Here is an 18,334-nt window from a genome sequence, read left to right as displayed (position 1 = left end):
AATATCATAAAATCTCTCCAGTATTTCCACTCTTTCCAACTATTCTCTTCTTCACTGTGCCTGTGATTTTCTTATGCTACCAGCTAGTTGTACTAAGTGTGTTCTACTTGAGATCAGGAATGTTTTCAGTAGTGGTCATGACTGTATCTCCAACACCAAAGACAGCTCCCGGGCATGGGTGATGCTCAGATGCAAACTTTTTTTGTATTTAAATTCATTATGCAATTTAAACATATGAACAAATAAGAATATTTTTGAAAATTATTTATATAAAAATAGTGCAAATTGATTTAGAAATAATAAATAAATGCAGGTGGCTAAAAATGTTTTCTGCAGAATCAGGTACAGGCAAAAAGACTAGGGAAACATTCCTTAAAAAAAAAAAACTATATAATAAATAATAGGCCAGGTACAGTGGTTCACGCCTGTCATCCCAGCACTTTGGGATGCTGAGGCAGGTGGACCACTTGAGGTCAGGCGTTCGAGGGCCAGTCCGGCCAACATGCTGAAACTCCATCTCTACCAAAAATTACAAAAATTAGCTGGGTGTGATGGTGTGCGCTTGCAGTTCAAGCTACTCAGGAGGCTAAGGTGGGAGGATTGCTTGAACCCTGGAGGCAGAGGTTGCAGTGAGCCAAGATCACACCATGCACACCCACACACCAATCTGGGCGACAGAGTGTAGGGCCCTGTCTCAAACAAACAAAAAGATGTTGGTGTGAATGTGGTAAAAAGGGAACAGTTCTACACTGTTAGTGGGAATGTAAACTAGAACCACTAAGGAAAACTGTGGAAATTCGGTAAAGAACTAAAAGTAGATCTACCATTTCATCCAGCAATCCCACTACTAGGTATCTACCCAGAGGGGAAAAAAAAAAATTGTACTTGCACACACATAGCACGATTCACAACTGCAAAAATATGGAACGAGCCCAACGTCCATCAACCAATGAGTGGATAAAGAAAATTTGGTGTGTGTGTGTGTGTATGTATGTATATATGTATGTGTATATATACGTATATATGTATGCGTGTATATATGTATATATGTGTATATATATGTATGTATATATGTATGTGTATATATATACACACACACATACATATACACATACCATGGAATACTATTTAGCTATAAAAAGGAATGAAAGAATGGCATTCACAACAACATGAATGGAATTGGAGACCATTATTCTAAGTGAAGTCACTAACTCTGGAATGGAAAATCAAACATCGTATGTTCTCACTTATAAGTGCGAGCTAAATTATGAGGATGCAAAGGCATAAGAATGATACAATGGACTTTGCAGACTCAGGGGAAAGTGTGGGAGGGGGTGAGGGATAAAAGACTACACACTCGGTACAATGTACACTGCTCAGGTGATGGCTGAACCCAAATCTCAGAAATCACCACTAAAGAACCTCCATGTAACCAAAAACCACCTGTTCCCCAAAAACTTATTGAAATAAAAAATACATTATAAAAAATAAGTAAATTCCACTATGCTACCTTGAAAAAAATAACTGGGCCTTTGTACAAAGATTGCTTTGCAAAGGCAATTAAACTTCTAATTATACTTAAAAGAAGTGCTAAACTAGAAATCCTGGACATATTACATAAGGATATAGAGTGTATCATTTAGACTGATACAGAGTTCAGTCAATAGACATTTAAAGAAAACACACTGGTCCTACATTTAGAAATTAATGGAAGAGTGTATTTACTTGTTTTAATTTAAAATAAAATGTTTAAAGTACACGAGTCCCTAGTTTAGTGAAGTTTTTCAATTAACTGAAAAATTCAATTCTGAAGAATTCTGAAGAAAAAAGAGTCCTCTAACAGAAAAGAATGGAAAAAGGCATAGGCTGGCAACGAGGAAGCGAGAGTAACAATGGTAAGATGGCACTGCATTCAAGATAAACTGGTCAAACAAAATGAAAAGGGGCACATTATGAAAAGTATAATCCATAAAATAATGAAGAAAAAAATCTGCCAAAAATCTTTGAACGTAAAATGGAACAGCATTAAAATGTCTCTTTCAGCCCAGGAAAATTAAGTAAACAAAAATGAATAATATAGCAAATTTAAATTACAAAATTAATTTATCTTTTAGACATATGGGATTCTGTACCCTAAAAACTGAGAACACATCTCCTTTTCAAGAACTTATGGAATAGTTACTAAAGGCCCCAATGAAAACCTTCATAAATTTTAAAAGTCAGAGAGATCTCCTTAATTAACCACAAGGCAATAAAAGTAATAGGACAAACAAAAAAAAAATTAAGTAAATTAAATTAAAATCAAACATCTTTAAATAACTCAAGTCAGAGACAAAATCTCAAAGTAAACAAAAATGTATACTAACATAATGAAAACGCTACATATCAGCCAGGCGAGGAGGCTCACGCCTGTAATCCCAGCACTTTGGGAGGTCGAGGCGGGCAGATCACTTGAGGTTAGGAGCTCAAGACCAGCCTGGCCAACATGCTGAAACCCTGTCTCTACTAAAAATAAAAAATTCACTGGGCGTGGTGGCAGGAGTGAGGCTGAGGCAAGAGAATCGCTCAAACCCAGGAGACGGAGGTTGCAGTGAGCCAAGATCACGCCACTGCACTCCAGCCTGGGCAACAAAAGCGAAACTCCATCTCAAAAAACAAAAAACGAAAAACAAAAAAAATATCAAAATCTATGTGATTCTGCAAGACCCTAAAACTGGGTCCACAGAAAAATTCAAAGATTTACTCTCCCTCTCCCTCTCCCCACGGTCTCCCTCTCCCTCTCTTTCCACGGTCTCCCTCTCCCTCTCTTTCCACGGTCTCCCTCTGATGCCGAGCCGAAGCTGGACTGTACTGCTGCCATCTCGGCTCACTGCAACCTCCCTGCCTGATTCTCCTGCCTCAGCCTGCCGAGTGCCTGCGATTGCAGGCGCGCACCGCCACGCCTGACTGGTTTTCGTATTTTTTTGTTGGAGACGGGGTTTCACTGTGTTGGCCGGGCTGGTCTCCAGCTCCTAACCGCGAGTGATCCGCCAGCCTCGGCCTCCCGAGGTGCCGGGATTGCAGACGGAGTCTCGTTCACTCAGTGCTCAATGGTGCCCAGGCTGGAGTGCAGTGGCGTGATCTCCGCTCGCTACAACCTCCACCTCCCAGCCGCCTGCCTTGGCCTCCCAAAGTGCCGAGATTGCAGCCTCTGCCCGGCCGCCACCCTGTCTGGGAAGTGAGGAGCGTCTCTGCCTGGCCACCCATCGTCTGGGATGTGAGGAGCCCCTCTGCCTGGCTGCCCAGTCTGGAAAGTGAGGAGCATCTCTGCCCGGCCGCCATCCCATCTAGGAAGTGAGGAGCGCCTCTTCCCGGCCGCCATCCCATCTAGGAAGTGAGGAGCGTCTCTGCCCGGCTGCCCATCGTGTGAGATGTGGGGAGGGCCTCTGCCCCGCCGCCCCGTCTGGGATGTGAGGAGCGCCTCTGCCCGGCTGCAACCCCGTCTGGGAGGTGAGGAGCGTCTCTGCCCGGCCGCCCCGTCTGAGAAGTGAGGAGACCCTCTGCCTGGCAACCGCCCCGTCTGAGAAGTGAGGAGCCCCTCCGCCCGGCAGCCGCCCCATCTGGGAAGTGAGGAGCCCCTCCGCCCGGCAGCCACCCCGTCTGGGAAGTGAGGAGCGTCTCCGCCCGGCAGCCACCCCGTCCGGGAGGGAGATGGGGGTCAGCCCCCGCCAGGCCAGCCGCCCCATCCAGGAGGGAGGTGGGGGGTCAGCTCCCGCCAGGCCAGCCGCCCCGTCCGAGAGGGAGGTGAGGGTCAGCCCCCCGCCCGGCCAGCCGCCCCGTCCGGGAGGGAGGTGGGGGAGTCAGCCCCCCGCCCGGCCAGCCGCCCCGTCCGGGAGGGAGGTGGGGGGGTCAGCCCCCGGCCCGGCCAGCCGCCCCGTCCGGGAGGGAGGTGGGGGGGTCAGCACCCCGCCCGGCCAGCCGCCCCGTCCGGGAGGGAGGTGGGGGGGTCAGCACCCGGCCCGGCCAGCCGCCCCGTCCGGGAGGGAGGTGGGGGGTTCAGCCCCCCGCCCGGCCAGCCGCCCCGTCTGGGAGGTGAGGGGCGCCTCTGCCCGGCCGCCCCTACTGGGAAGTGAGGAGCCCCTCTGCCCGGCCACCACCCTGTCTGGGAGGTGTACCCAACAGCTCACTGAGAACGGGCCATGATGACAATGGCGGTTTTGTGGAATAGAAAGGGGGGAAAGGTGGGGGAAAGATTGAGAAATCGGATGGTTGCCGTGTCTGTGTAGAAAGAAGTAGACATGGGAGACTTTTCATTTTGTTCTGTACTAAGAAAAATTCTTCTGCCTTGGGATCCTGTTGATCTGTGACCTTACTCCCAACCCTGTGCTCTCGGAAACATGTGCTGTGTCCACTCAGGGTTAAATGGATTAAGGGCGGTGCAAGATGTGCTTTGTTAAACAGATGCTTGAAGGCAGCATGCTCGTTAAGAGTCATCACCACTCCCTAATCTCAAGTACCCAGGGACACAAACACTGCGGAAGGCCGCAGGGTCCTCTGCCTAGGAAAACCAGAGATGCTTGTTCACATGTTTATCTGCTGACCTTCCCTCCACTATTGTCCTATGACCCTGCCAAATCCCCCTCTGCGAGAAACACCCAAGAATGATCAATAAAAAAAAAAAAAGAAAGAAAAATTCAAAGATTTAAACACTTACAAAACTACCTGGTAAGGAATTAAAAGAAATAAATTATGCATTCAATTCAAGAAGTCACTAATTATAAACCCCCAGCCAGCAAAAGAAAAACCAGAAAAAATAAAGATAAAAGCACAAATTAATGAATTAGAAAATAAAAAGTAACAGCATTAAACATTACAAGAGTTGATTCTTTGATTATACAAGAGAAAACTCAATTGGTAAACAACTAGCTGGCATAATCAAGAAAGGGAATGTGCTTATACAAAATTAGAAATAGAGCAATAACCACACATGCATGAGGAATCAAAACGTGTAAAACTACTTTGAAAATTCTATGAAAATTAATTTGAAACTCAGATGAAAAGGATAATTTTATAGCAAAATATATATCATCAAAATTTGCAGCAGAAGACACAGAAATCCAAAAGAAGCTAATAATTGTCAAGGAAACTGAGAAAGTGATCAAGGAGCTACCACGGCTCTTTTTCCTTCAGGAGAAAGAAAAAAGGGGAGGACAATAAAGACATAGGTCCAAAATTCACAACACACTTCAGAGCACACAGAAAACAGAAAGCTCCCAAATTTATTGTTGAGGTCAAAAGAATACTGATACCAAAATCTGACAAAGACGACCAAAAAAAAAAAAAAAAAAATCAAACTGACCTCACTTATCAACACTGAAGTACAAACCGTTAAATACCAGCAAACATTGGGAGTGGTAGGGAGAAAACAATTCAACTAGATAAGGTATATCCTGGGATTGCTAACGTGGCTCTAATTTGGAAGTTTATTAATATATATTACCTTAGATCAAAGGAGTAAAATAATATGATCATAGCTATGAGTCACAAAAAGGATCTGAAAAAATACTAAACATCAATTCCTGACACCCCAAACCCATTGTAAAATAGGAATAGACAGACATATATATATATACACACACACACACACAATCAGAGCTGTAATGAAGAAATGCTGAAAGCCAGCAACAAGGACATCAATTGTATTATTAATTAGCATTATTCCCAACATATTAGCCAATGAATTAGACAAATAAATATAAATATTGGAAAGGAGAAGACAAAATTATCCTTATGAAATGATTAAACACCTGAAAATTCAATAGATGCAGCTGAACAACAGGGGTATGGTCTGAGAAATATGTCGTTAGGTGATTTTGTCACTGGGCAAACATAGAGTGGATTTACACAAACCGTGACTGTATAGCTTACCTAGGCTTTATGGTACAGCCTATTGCTTCTAGGCCACAAACCTGTAAAGCATGTTACTGTTCTAAATATTGTAGGCAATGTAACACAGTGGTAAGTATTTGTGTATCTAAACATATCTAAAGAAAGAAAGGGTAGAGTAAAAATATGGTATTATAATCCTATAGGACCACATTACACACTCGGTTCATCATAGACTAAACTGTCATTTTGCAGGGCATGACTGTATCAGGGGAAAAAAAAAGGAACTCAGTCAAGTGACCAATTACAAAATTCATATGTACAAGTCACTAGAAATTCTATAACTTTTTTATTTTTAGTTTTGAGATGGGGTCTCACTCTGTCACCCAGGCTGGAGTGTGGTGGTGCCATCTCAGCTCACTGCAACCTCTGACTCCCGGGTTCAAGCGATTCTCCTGCCTCAGCCTCCCGAGTAGCTGGCATTACAGGTGTGTGCCACCACACCCGGCTAATTTTTGTGGATTCTATAATTTTAAGAAGCAGAGAAGAAAACATAATAAAAGACTAGATCCTATTTGTAACAGCTTCAAAAAAGGTGAAATAATAGCAAATGTAAAACTACATGAAACACTTTAAAACTCCTCAGAGAATCATAATAGATCAAATATACATAGACACATCTTGTTCTCAGGTAAAACAATCCAATCCTGTCAAAATATTGACTCGAGATCCCAAGAAAACATCAATAATGCTTTTTCAAGAAAGTCAACAAAATGACAGTGAACTTTGTTATGCAAACAACGAAAAGAGAAAAATTCTAAAAGACTAACTGAAGGAGAATGAGCTACATGACATATTAAAACACGCTGCAACAGCTTAACGCTGGAGGAGGGAAATGACAGAATAGAAAGTCAAGAAATAGACCAAGAGACATATGGGAAGAGTCTGTCATCAAGAAGACATCTTAAGACCACCAGGGATAGGTGAAGTATCAATGAATGATGATGAGTAGGTGGGAGAAACTTTCGGGACTAGTGGGTCCAGCAGGGCTCTTACTTAATTTCTTGTATCAAAATGAAATCCAGAAACATCAAATATATAAATATTTATTTTTAAAAAATATAAAAGTTGGAGAAAAATATTTTTTAGAAGGCTTGCACTGCAGAAGGCCTTCTAATACATAACATAAAACCTTGAATCCATAAAAGAATAAATCTGACAATGCAAAATGTACAAATTTCTTGATAACCAAAAAACGGCATAAAGAAAGCAAAAAATAGAGAAAAACTGCAAACATATATGACAAAGGATTAATGTTGTAACATAAACTGTGCTGTTAGAAATCAGTAAGAGAAAGGCAAACAATTCTATAAGCAAACGGGCAAAGCACAGAAACAAACATCACACAAAAACAATGATGAAAAGGAAGAAGAAAGGTAATAAGAAAGAAATCACAAAACCAAGAGGGAGAACACAAATTCAAGCGGCCAATCAATAACCTAAAATATTCTCAATTCATTCATCATTAAAAAATCCATGGACCCGGTGTGGTGGCTCACGCCTGTAATCCCAGCACTTTGGAAAGCTGAAGCAGGTGGATCACGAGGTCAAGAGTTCGAGACCAGCCTGGCCAACATGGTGAAAGCCTGTCTCTACTAAGAATACAAAAATTAGCCAGGCATGGTGGCGCGTGGCACTTGCTTGTAATCCCAGCTACTCAGGAGGCTGAGGCAGAAGAATTGCTTGAACCCGGGAGGCGGAGTTTGCAGTGAGCCGAGATCACGCCACTGCACTCCAGCCTGGGCAACAGAGGAAGACTCCATCTCAAAAAAAAAAAAAAAAAAAAAAAAAAAATCCAAAGAATTTTAGCGTAATGGAAATTGTTCTATATCTTGATTGTGGTGGTGTTTACGTAACTGAATGCATTTGTCAAAACTCAACAAAATACAACTAAAAAAGGTGATTTCACTGTATGCAAATTATATCTCAATTTTTAAAATTCATTGAAAAGGAAATTCAAACCAAAACAAGATAACCTCTTCATCTGAGTCTGAAAAACTTAAATTAGTAACACTTAATGTTGGGAAAGGCATCCTGAACTGAGCACTCATAACTCATGATTGAAGTAAATTGGTAAAACTTTGTAAAAGATGATTTGAAAATATTTATCAAAAATTTAAATTGATATACACCTAACCAAGTAATTATGCTACTAATGATTTGTTCTTTGGATATATACTCATGCCAAAAACAAAGACATATGGACAACAATGTTCCTTATTGCATTAATTGAAAAAAAAAAAAAACAAAAAGCAAACATTACTTGATCATTGACCTAATATTGGTAAATACAGACCACATATTGGCCTACTATGTGCCAAATCTTTGTTATAACCCTGTAAGTTTGGTACTGTGCACTGTGGAACCAGACTGCGTAAGTTCACGTACTATATTCTGGCTCCACCACTGAATAATTTTGTGATCTTAGACATATCAGCACCCATCACTCAGGCTAGTTGTGAGGTTTAAATGCATTAATATATGTGATGTTTTTAAAACAATGTCTGGCTTATATTAGGCTACACAGATGTTTGCAGCTAGCAAAAGTAGTAGTACTAATATTCTCAATGTATAGATGGGGAAGCTGAGATACAGAGAGGTTAAGGAACTTGCCTAAAGTCACACAACTGATTTTAGAGCTCACTTCCCTACACGAAACATTTACTGCATAATTCATTTTGGCAAAAATGTGGAACCTAAATGTCAGGAAGCAACAATAACCATAAAAAAAATCATCAGACTAGTTTAATAAATGATAATCAATACAAGGGAATGTTGTAGAGATAAAGCGAGATGTCCACTACACATTACTGGGGAAAGAAGCTATAAAACTAAATGCAAAGATCATCTCATTTGTATATATATTTATATGCCTAAAGTGCATAGTAAATGTTTCAAAAAATATACAAGTAAGAGTGATTACATCTCTAGTGAACAGTCAAAGGGATCAGGAAGTTGACTTTTATTTTCTGTATTAGACTTTTCTGTAACCATCGAGCCGATTTTACATTACTACAAAATGACCACTCCACCCCATCAAGTGTTCAGGTACAATTTAAGGTAAAATAAGGCACTCTAAGTAAAAAACCCTGTCTCTGTGTTTCAGTTACTTGGTATCATGAAAAGCAGGTCCGTGATGCTCTCAGGGCCAAAGGTATAAACAACTTTCCTTAATCCATCTCCCATAAGCCTTCCCGAACTGTTGGAATTGTTCCTCGCTTTTAATCTCATGAAGCAAAGTATCAGCCTCATGCCTTGCCTCATTCCAAGTGCCTCATTTCAGCCTTTTGCTTCCCTCTTCAAGCAATAGCAAAAACACAAGGATGAAAGATGAACTCATTACCTTCTAGGATCTTAGATTCTAGTGTAGAATACATTGGGGAACATCTACAGGAGACTGTAAGAAGTGCTCTAAGAGAAACATATTTCAGAATGCCATCAGCACTCAGAGCCACACCTAACTCAGACCAGGAGGAATGAGGGAAGGCTTTCTAACACTAAGGCTGCTACTTCTGCTGCTGCTCCAACCGCCACTCACTTGGAGGTTATGCACTAACAAATGTTATGTTTAACTTCTTGAATCCTCATAAGAGCTCTACTTGGAAGACACTATTTTTATCTCCGTTTTATAGAAGAGCAAACTGAACCTTAGTTTAATAATTTGCCCAAAGTCACAAAAGAAGTTACCAAGGAATGGATACAAGTGCTGAACCCTTGGTGCATAATTCAGAAACTGCCATGTTACTTGAATGTGCACTCACTTAACATCAGGCATGGCAACACAGAACCTCATGATTAAGAGCATAGACAGGAGACGGGAGACGAGAGTCCACATTGCAACTACTATTTCCTAATGACCTTGGACATCCATGTCTCAGTCTCCTCATGTGAAAATGGGGATAAAAGCAGTATATACCTAGGGGATTCACTTCTGGCATGATGGAATGAGGTGGTTGGCCGGGCTTGGTGGCTCACGCCTATAATCCTAGCACTTTGGGAGGCCGAGGTGTGCAGACTGCTTGAGCCCAGGAGTTCAAGACCAGCCTGGGCAACACAGGAAGATCCTGTCTCTGCAAAAAAAAAAAAAAAAAAAAAAAAACCCACAAAAAATTAGAAAATTAGCCAGGCATGGTGACGAATACCTATAGTCCCAGCTACTAAAGAGGCTGAGGTGGAAGGATCACCCAAGCCTGGAAAGGAAGGTCAAGGCTGCAGCGACCTGTGACTGCACCACTGCACTCCAGCCTGGGCAACAGAGTGAGACCCTGTCTCAAAAAAAAAAAATCATTTATGAAAACTATATTTTAAAAAAAGGAATGAGGAGGCCAATAAATCTCCTTCCCCAAAAGTAACTATGAAGCTGGACTAAACTGTCAATAGCAACCATTTTAGTACTTTGAATTCATCACATTTGGTGACGACTGGAAATGGTAAGTGTGTACGTCAATTTAAAATACTATAAATATATTTTTTTCATTTCTTCTTCAAAGGGCATGAGATTGTTTAAGTTAATAACTGTTAACAGTAGTGTTGAGGTTATAACATACAACATATAGTAATTTATGTAAATAATAGCACAGGCTGGGCGTGGTGGCTCACGCCTGTAAACCCAGCATTCTGGGAGGCTGAGGCAGGAGGATCACTTGAGGTCAGGAGTTCGAGACCAGCCTGGCCAACATGGTGAAATCCTGTCTCTACTAAAAACACAAAACAATTAGCTGGGTGAGGTGGCACATGCCTGTAATCCCAGCTAATCGGGAGGCCAAGGTAGGAGAATCACTTGAACCTGGGAGGTGGAAGTTGCAGTGAGCTGAGATCGTGCCACTGCACTCCAGCCTAGGCAATAGAGCAAGACTCTTGTCTCAAAAATAAAAATAAAAATAAAGGCATAAAGTTAGGGGAGGAAAAGGAGACATGAAGCCAAGTGTCTGTATTTTATCAGTATTAAGGTAGCATTATTTTGAAGCAGATTGTGGTAAGTAAAGATACATGGAGTGATTTGTGGAGCAATCACAAATAAAATTACTTAGACAATATTATTTAAAAAATAAAACGTCAAGAGAGGAATTAAATTGGCACACCAAAAAATATGCACTTAACACAAAAGAATGCAGTAACAGAGGAACAAATAAACAAAAATAAATTTTAAAAAGAATAGCAAAATGACAAACATAAATCCAATGGCATCGATAATCACATTAAGTGTGAATGGACTAATAAACCCTTACTCCAGGAGTCAGCAAACTTTAGTTCACAGGCAAAATTCAGCATATCATCCTTTTTGTGTATTTCATAAGCTAAAAAGTTTTTTTATTATTTAATGATAAAAAAACAAAAAAGTGACAAATGGAAATTATATGAAATTCAAATTTCAATGTTCATAAATAAAAGTTTGGAATAAAGCCACTCCTACTTTGTTACATATCTTTTATGGCTGCTTTCTCACTGCAACAAAGTTGCATTGTTAAGAGGCCATAAAGCATGCAAAGCCTAACACATTTAAAATCTGACCCTTACAGAAAAAGTTTGCTGATGTCACTCTACTCAAAAAGTAGAAATTGTCAGACTAAATCTTTTTTAAAAAAGAAACAACTATGTGCTGGCTACAACAGATTCCCCTAGCACATAAAGACACAAACCACTTAAAAAGGACAGGAAAAAGTTTCCATGTAAATAATAATCATGAGAGCTAGAAGAGCAATATTAATATCAGACAAAATAGACTTTTAGTATTACCAGGGGCAAAAAGGGGCATTTCAAAATGATAAAAGGGTCAATACATAATGAAGACACAGCAATTGTAAACACATATGCACTTAATAAAACCCCAAAATACATAAAGCAAAGCCCGAGAGAACTGAAAGGAGACACAGACAATTCAACAATAATACCTGAAGATTTCAAAAAGCCAATTTCATAAATGATGGAACAAATAAAGATGAAATAGCAAGGTATATAATACTTCAACACTATCAACTAACTTGACCTAATTAATATTTTTTCAAGGCTTCATTTTTCCGGATAGACCACAACAAGCCTCAATAGCCAGGTGTGGTGACTCACACCTGTAATCCCAGAATTTTGGGAGGAAAAGGCAGGAGGATCACATGAGCCCAGGAATTCAAAACCAGCCTGGACAGCATAGTGAGACCTAGTTGTTGCAAAAAATTAAAAAAAAAATTAGCCAGGTATGGTGGTGCATGCCTGTAGCCCCAGCTACATGGGAAGCTGGGGCAGGAGGATCACTTGAGCCCAGGAGTGTTGAGGCTGCGTCTTGTCCATGATTACGCCACTGCACTCCAGTCTGGGTGACAGAGCAAGACTGTCTCCAAAAGCCTCAATAAATTTAAAAAGACTGATACTATAATTATACCAAGTATGTTCTCTGACCACAATGGAAGTAAATTAATGATATATCTACAACAGAAATAAATCTGGAAAAACACCGCATATTTCTAAATGAAACAAAACACTTCTAAATAACCAATGGGCCAAAGACTAAAAAATCACAAGGAAAAGTTAATAAATATTTTGAACAGAATGAAAACAAAACACACAAATTTATGGGATGTGGCTAAAGTAGTGCTTAGGAAAAAATGTACAGCTTTAAATGCCTATATCAAAAAAGGTCTCAAATCAATAACCTAAGCTTTCACCCTTAAGAAATTAGAAAATAATTAAACCCAATGAAAGTAGAATAAAATAGTAAATGTTAGAGTAGAAATTAATAAAATAGAAAACAGAAAAACAAGAGGGAAAAAACAAATAAAACCAAAAGTGAGTCATTTGAAAAGATAAAAAACAGACAAAGCTTTAGGCTAGACTGACAAAGAAATTAAGAGAGAAGACATAAATTAGCAAAATCAGAAATGAAAGAAAGGCTATCACTATCAAGCCTATGGAAATTTAAAGGACTATATGGGAATACTATAAATCACCTTTTACCAACAAATTAGAAAACTTAAGAGAAAATGGACAAAATCCTAGAAAGACACAAATTACCAAATCTGACTCAAAAGGAAACAGAGAATCTAAATAGACCTATAACGAGTAAAGAATGAATTGATAATTAAAAACCTTCCTATAAAGAAAGGTCAGGCTCGGGTGGCTTCACTGGTAAATTCCACTAAAGATTTAAACAATTAATACAAATCTTCACAAACTCTTTCAGCTAATAGAGAAGAAAGGAACACTTCACAAGCCATTCTGTGAGGCCAGTATTACCCTGATAACAAAGGCAAAGACATCACAAGAAAACTACAAATCAATATCCATCATGAACACTGATAGAAAAATTCTTTATTATTTTTAGAGACAGGGTCTCATTCTGTTGCCCAGGCTGGAGTGCAGTGATGCAATCATGGCTCGCTGCAGCCTCCATCTTCAGGCTCAAGTGATCCTCCCATCATGGCCTCCCAAATAGCTGGGACTACAGGCACGCACCAGCACACCTGGCTAATTTTTTTATTTTTTGTAAAGCTGGGGTCTCCCTATGTTGCCCAAGCTTGTCTAGAACTCCTGGGCTCAAAGAGTCCTCCTGCCTAGACCTCCCAAAGTGTTGGGATTACAGGCGTAAGCCACCATGCTTGGCCAAAACTTCTTAACAAAACATCAGCAAACTGAATTCAGCAACATATAAAAAGCATTATATACCTTGACCAAATGAGATTTATCCAGGTTGGTTTAACATCAATAACCAATTGATGCACTACAGCATACTAATAAAGATGGAAAAAAACACACATGATCATCTTAATAGTTGCAGAAAGGCACTGACAACATCTATTGATGATAAAAACTTTTTATAAGCTAAGAACAGAAGGAAACTTGCTCAAACTAATTAAGGACAACTATGAAAAACCTACAGCTAACATCATACTTAATGCTGAAGGGCTGAATGCTTTGCCACTAAGACTGGGGGCAAGACAAGGACATTTGCGCTCACCCCCTCTACTCAATACTGTACTGGAGGTTTGAGCCAGTGGAACAAGAAAAAAAATGCATACAAATTGGAAAGGAAGAAATATAACCATCTTTATTCATAATTGACACAATCTTAGTTTTTGGCTTTCTTTCTTTTTTTTTTTTTTTTGAGATGGAGTCTCACTCTGTCACCAGGCTGGAGTGCAATGGCACGATCTCAGCTCACTGCAATCTCCGCCTCCCAGGTTCAAGAGATTCTCCTGCCTCAGCTCCCAGTAGCCTCCCCAGTAGCCTCCCTAGTAGCGTGCGCCACCACACCCAGCTAATTTTTTGTATTCTTAGTAAAGACAGGGTTTCACCATGTTGGCCAGGATGGTCTTGATCTCCTGACCTCGTGATCCACCCACTTCGGCTGCTTTTTTGTGACAGGATGTCACTCTGTCACCAGGCTGGGGTGCAGTGGCATGATCACAGCTCACTGCAGCCTCGACCTCCTGAGCTCAACCAATCTTCTTGCCTCAGCCTTCCAAGGAGCTTGGACTACAGATGCATGCCACCACACTTAGCTAACTTTTAATAGAGACAGGGTCTCCCTATGTTTCCCAGGCTGGTCTTAAACTCCTAGGCTCAAGCGATCCTCCAGCTTTGGCCTCCCAAAGTGCTGAGATTATAGGCATAAGCCCCCACGCCTGGCCAGCTGACAAAATCTTATACGTAGAAAAACCCAAGGAACTCACACAACACACACACACACCCCCACACACCCACCCTACGAGCCTACCAACCTAGCAACAATAAAACGACTAGCACACCAAAAGTGAATTAAGAAAACAATTCTGTTCACAAAATATAAAATGACTGAGGAATAAATTTAACACATGTAGTACAAGATTCATACAGTCAAAACTACAAAACACTGCTAAGAGAATATAGAGATTCTAAATAATTAGAGATTCCATGTTTTTGAACTGGAAGATTCAATATTATTAATATGGCAATTCTTCCAAAATTGATCTACAGATTCAAACAATCCCTATCAAAAGCTTAGTAAGCTCTTTTTTATATTAATTGATACAATATTCCTAAAATTTATATTGAAATGCAATTTTGAAAAAGAACAAAGTTACACTATCCAATTTCGAAAGTGCTTATAAAACTATAGGAATCAAGACAGTGTGCTGCTGACATAGAGACTGGCATACACATCACAGAATAAAGGAGTCTGGAAATAAATCCTTACGTTTATAGTCGACTGATTTTCAAGAAACGTCCCAAGACAAGTCAATGAGGAAAGTCTTCTTGACAAATGGTGCTGGGACAACTGAATAACTAAAAACAAAAATGTAAACCCTTACTTCACACCATAGGTAAGAATTAAGCCAAAACGGATCATATACCCAAATGTATGAACTGAAACTATAAAACTTTTTTTTTTTTCTTTTTGAGACGGAGTCTTGCTCTGTTGCTCAGGTTGGAGTGCAGTGGCGCGATCTCGGCTCACTGCAACCTCCACCTCCCGGCTTCAAACAATTCTCCTGCGTCAGCCTCCCGAATAGCTGGGATTACAGGTGCATGCCACCATGCCCGGCAAATTTTTGTATTTTCTTAGTAGAGACTGGGTTTCGCCATGTTGGCCAGACTGGTCTCGAACTCCTGACCTTCAGATCCGCCCACCTCGGCATCCCGAATTGCTGGGATTACAGGCGTGAGCCACCGCGCTCGGCCATGAAACTATAAAACTTCTTTAAAAAAACTTTGTGACTCTAGTTTGGACAAAGAGTTCCTGGACACAATACCAAAAGCACAATATATAAGAGAAAAACTCTGCTAAGTTAAACATCATTAAAATTTAATAACTAAAATTTAAAAGTGTTTGTGTTTCAAAACAAACCATTAAAAGAAAGATAAGCCACAGGCTAGAAGAAAATATCTGTGTATCATATCTTCTAAGCCACAGGCTAGAATATCTGTGTATCATAACTGACAAGAGATGATACCAAGATATAAATAAAACCTAATTTTTTAAATGAGCAAAAGATGTGAACAAACCTTTGACCAAAGACAACACACAAATGGCTAATAAGCACACGAAAAGGTGCTTAATAGTATTAGTCATTCAAAATGTAAATTAAAGCCACAAAAAGATACCACTGCACAACCACTATCATGACAATATCATGACAAAGGCAGGGATGCAGAGAAACCAGAAACCTTATACACTGCTGGTGGGAATGTAAGATGGGTTGGCTTTTAAGCAAAGGTTTTTTTTCCCCGATTGCGGGAAAGTGATGATTGAAGTGTGTGGCTAAATATAGAGAACAAAAAAATTTAATCACATGGCAGGTAAACTTCAGACCCCTAGAAATCATTCTGTATCCGTTCATACAGATCATCCTGTGTCTTTTCTCTTTTTTCTTTACTGTTGCATTGACCTTGTATCTTGACTTTTTATTCTTTTTCTAGTACCTGAGGATCAGAAGTTTCTCCATTTTATTTTAGTCAAATTTATCAGTTTACCTTTACTATCTGCCCCTTCTATTGTCTTAAAAAAATTCATCTGACATTGAGATCATATATCCTCCTGTATTTGCTGTAAAGAAGTTTTGGTTTTCATATTTAAGTCCTTGATTAAATCTAGTACTGATTTATGTGTGAGGTAGGTAAGGATTTACATTTTTCCACACATACAACCAATTCACTCAACACATTTATGGAAAAATATTAACCCTCACAAGAATCAGAGATATACAAATTAAACTATTAACAATATGATTTTCCAAAAGTCAAATCAGCAAAGATTTTTCTAAATGGTTGTATTGATTGCCTGAAAGTGTCTTTTTTAAAAAATTTATTATTATTAGTTTTTTGAGAGTCTCAGTCTGTCACCCAGGCTGGAGTGCAGTAGTGCAATCTCAGCTCACAGCAACCTCTGCTTCCCGGGTTCAAGCGATTCTCCTGCCTCAGCCTCCTGTAGCTGGAAATACAAGTACATGCCACCACACCCAGCTAATTTTTGTATTTTTAATAGACATGGGTTTCACCACGTTAGCCAGGCTGGTGTCAAACTCCTGACCTCAGATGATCCACCTGACTCAGCCTCCCAAAGTGCTGGGATTACAGGTGTGAGCCACCGCGCCCAGCTGAAGGATCTTAATACAGCCATAAAAATTAATTTGGCAATATGCAACTGAAAAAAACCATACTCCTTGACCCAATAATGCTGTTTTTATAGATATTAAAGAAAAAAACATAAAAATATTCCCTGGATCATTATTTATGACAAAAAGTAAATTTAAATTAAAAAAATTGGAAACATCCTAATTTCCAACAGTATGAGTAAACAAAATCCTGGCACATTTACACAATGGAACTTTAGAGAACCAGTGAAATTGATATTTATACAGAGTTATAAATAACATGAGGGGAAAATTCATATTGTTCGTTTGTTAAGTGCAAAAACACAGGAAACAAAATTATATGTATGTGGTTCAATTACATAGAAAGAATAGGGAGGAAAACTGGACCACAAAGTACAGCAGAACTGTTAACTGGATGGCAGAATTTTTGTAAACATTATTTTCAAAACATCCTATAATGAACATGCAGTGTTTTTATAAGAATAAAACCTGTGAGCTTGTTTGTTCTTACTTTTTTTAAAGGAAATGGTTGAGTAAATCCATTAAAAATGCAGGGCCTTTTCTTGGCTTTCAGTTATACCATGACTGCCAAACAAAAAATAAATCAAAAGATGAGACTATTGGGTTTTTTTGTAGCTTTTTGTTTTTAACTATTATTCTTTGGCTTTGGTAGAACCTAGACAGCCTCCTCCTCTTTACCTGCTCAAAATAACTTTTTGCAAATCTGACTTAAATTTTTTTTTATACTGGTGTATATATATATACAGTTAGGAACCGGCCTTGAATATTCAAAGTCTAAATGACAAGAGTGATAAGCCTACCAGCTTTTCAAGACCCTCTTCCCTTCCTACTCAGCTTATATTCCACAATTCATCACTGTAATCATTTCCTTGTGTATACTTCTATTCCCTTCCACTACTCTCCTGAAAAACTCTCTTGGTAAAACCTTATTAGTAAATGCAACTCCGCTTATGTCATGCCTGCACCCATAGAGCTAAATAAGGCTGGAGAAAAAGAGAACTGGTCTGATGGGTCTCACTTTGTAGTCAAGGCCATGACCCGCAGGTGGGTCCTTAATGCTGTCTGGAAATCAAACTACTTTTCCCTGGTCCATTCTTCTCCTTCCCGGCCTACCATTTCACACCTTCCCTCTCTTTTCTCCACCCCTGGAACACTCCCATTACCCCTGGAACACTCCCTCATTTAATATCGCAGCAGATGGCCCAACTTCCTATTTCACCGAGAAAAGGAACGACATCAGAAGACCTTGGACTCGGCTCCCATCTACCTACTCAGCACCATGTTTCCATCTACTCCATTCTGCTACCTTGCTCAAGGGCCCCCACCGT

At 39.8% G+C, this 18,334-nt stretch overlaps 1 protein-coding gene across 4 annotated transcripts in view; it reads right to left on the bottom strand.

Moving 5' to 3' along the window:
• Positions 1 to 18,334, bottom strand: part of SOCS6 (suppressor of cytokine signaling 6) — a 43,339-nt gene that overhangs the window by 11,637 nt on the left and 13,368 nt on the right. Inside the window, exon 2 of one of the 4 annotated variants that reach the window (XM_063795855.1) lies at positions 6,244 to 6,389. The exons of the other annotated variants lie outside the window; for them this stretch is intronic. The gene's annotated coding sequence lies outside the window, so the exon portion shown is untranslated. The remainder of the gene's footprint in view (positions 1 to 6,243; positions 6,390 to 18,334) is intronic. 4 annotated transcript variants of the gene reach the window in all.

Source organism: Pan troglodytes, chromosome 17 (assembly GCF_028858775.2).
Source record: "Pan troglodytes isolate AG18354 chromosome 17, NHGRI_mPanTro3-v2.0_pri, whole genome shotgun sequence".
Classification (NCBI taxonomy): Eukaryota; Metazoa; Chordata; class Mammalia; order Primates; family Hominidae; genus Pan; species Pan troglodytes.
The sequence above is the reverse complement of the archived record's forward strand: the minus strand, read 5'-3'. Positions and strand labels throughout refer to the sequence as shown.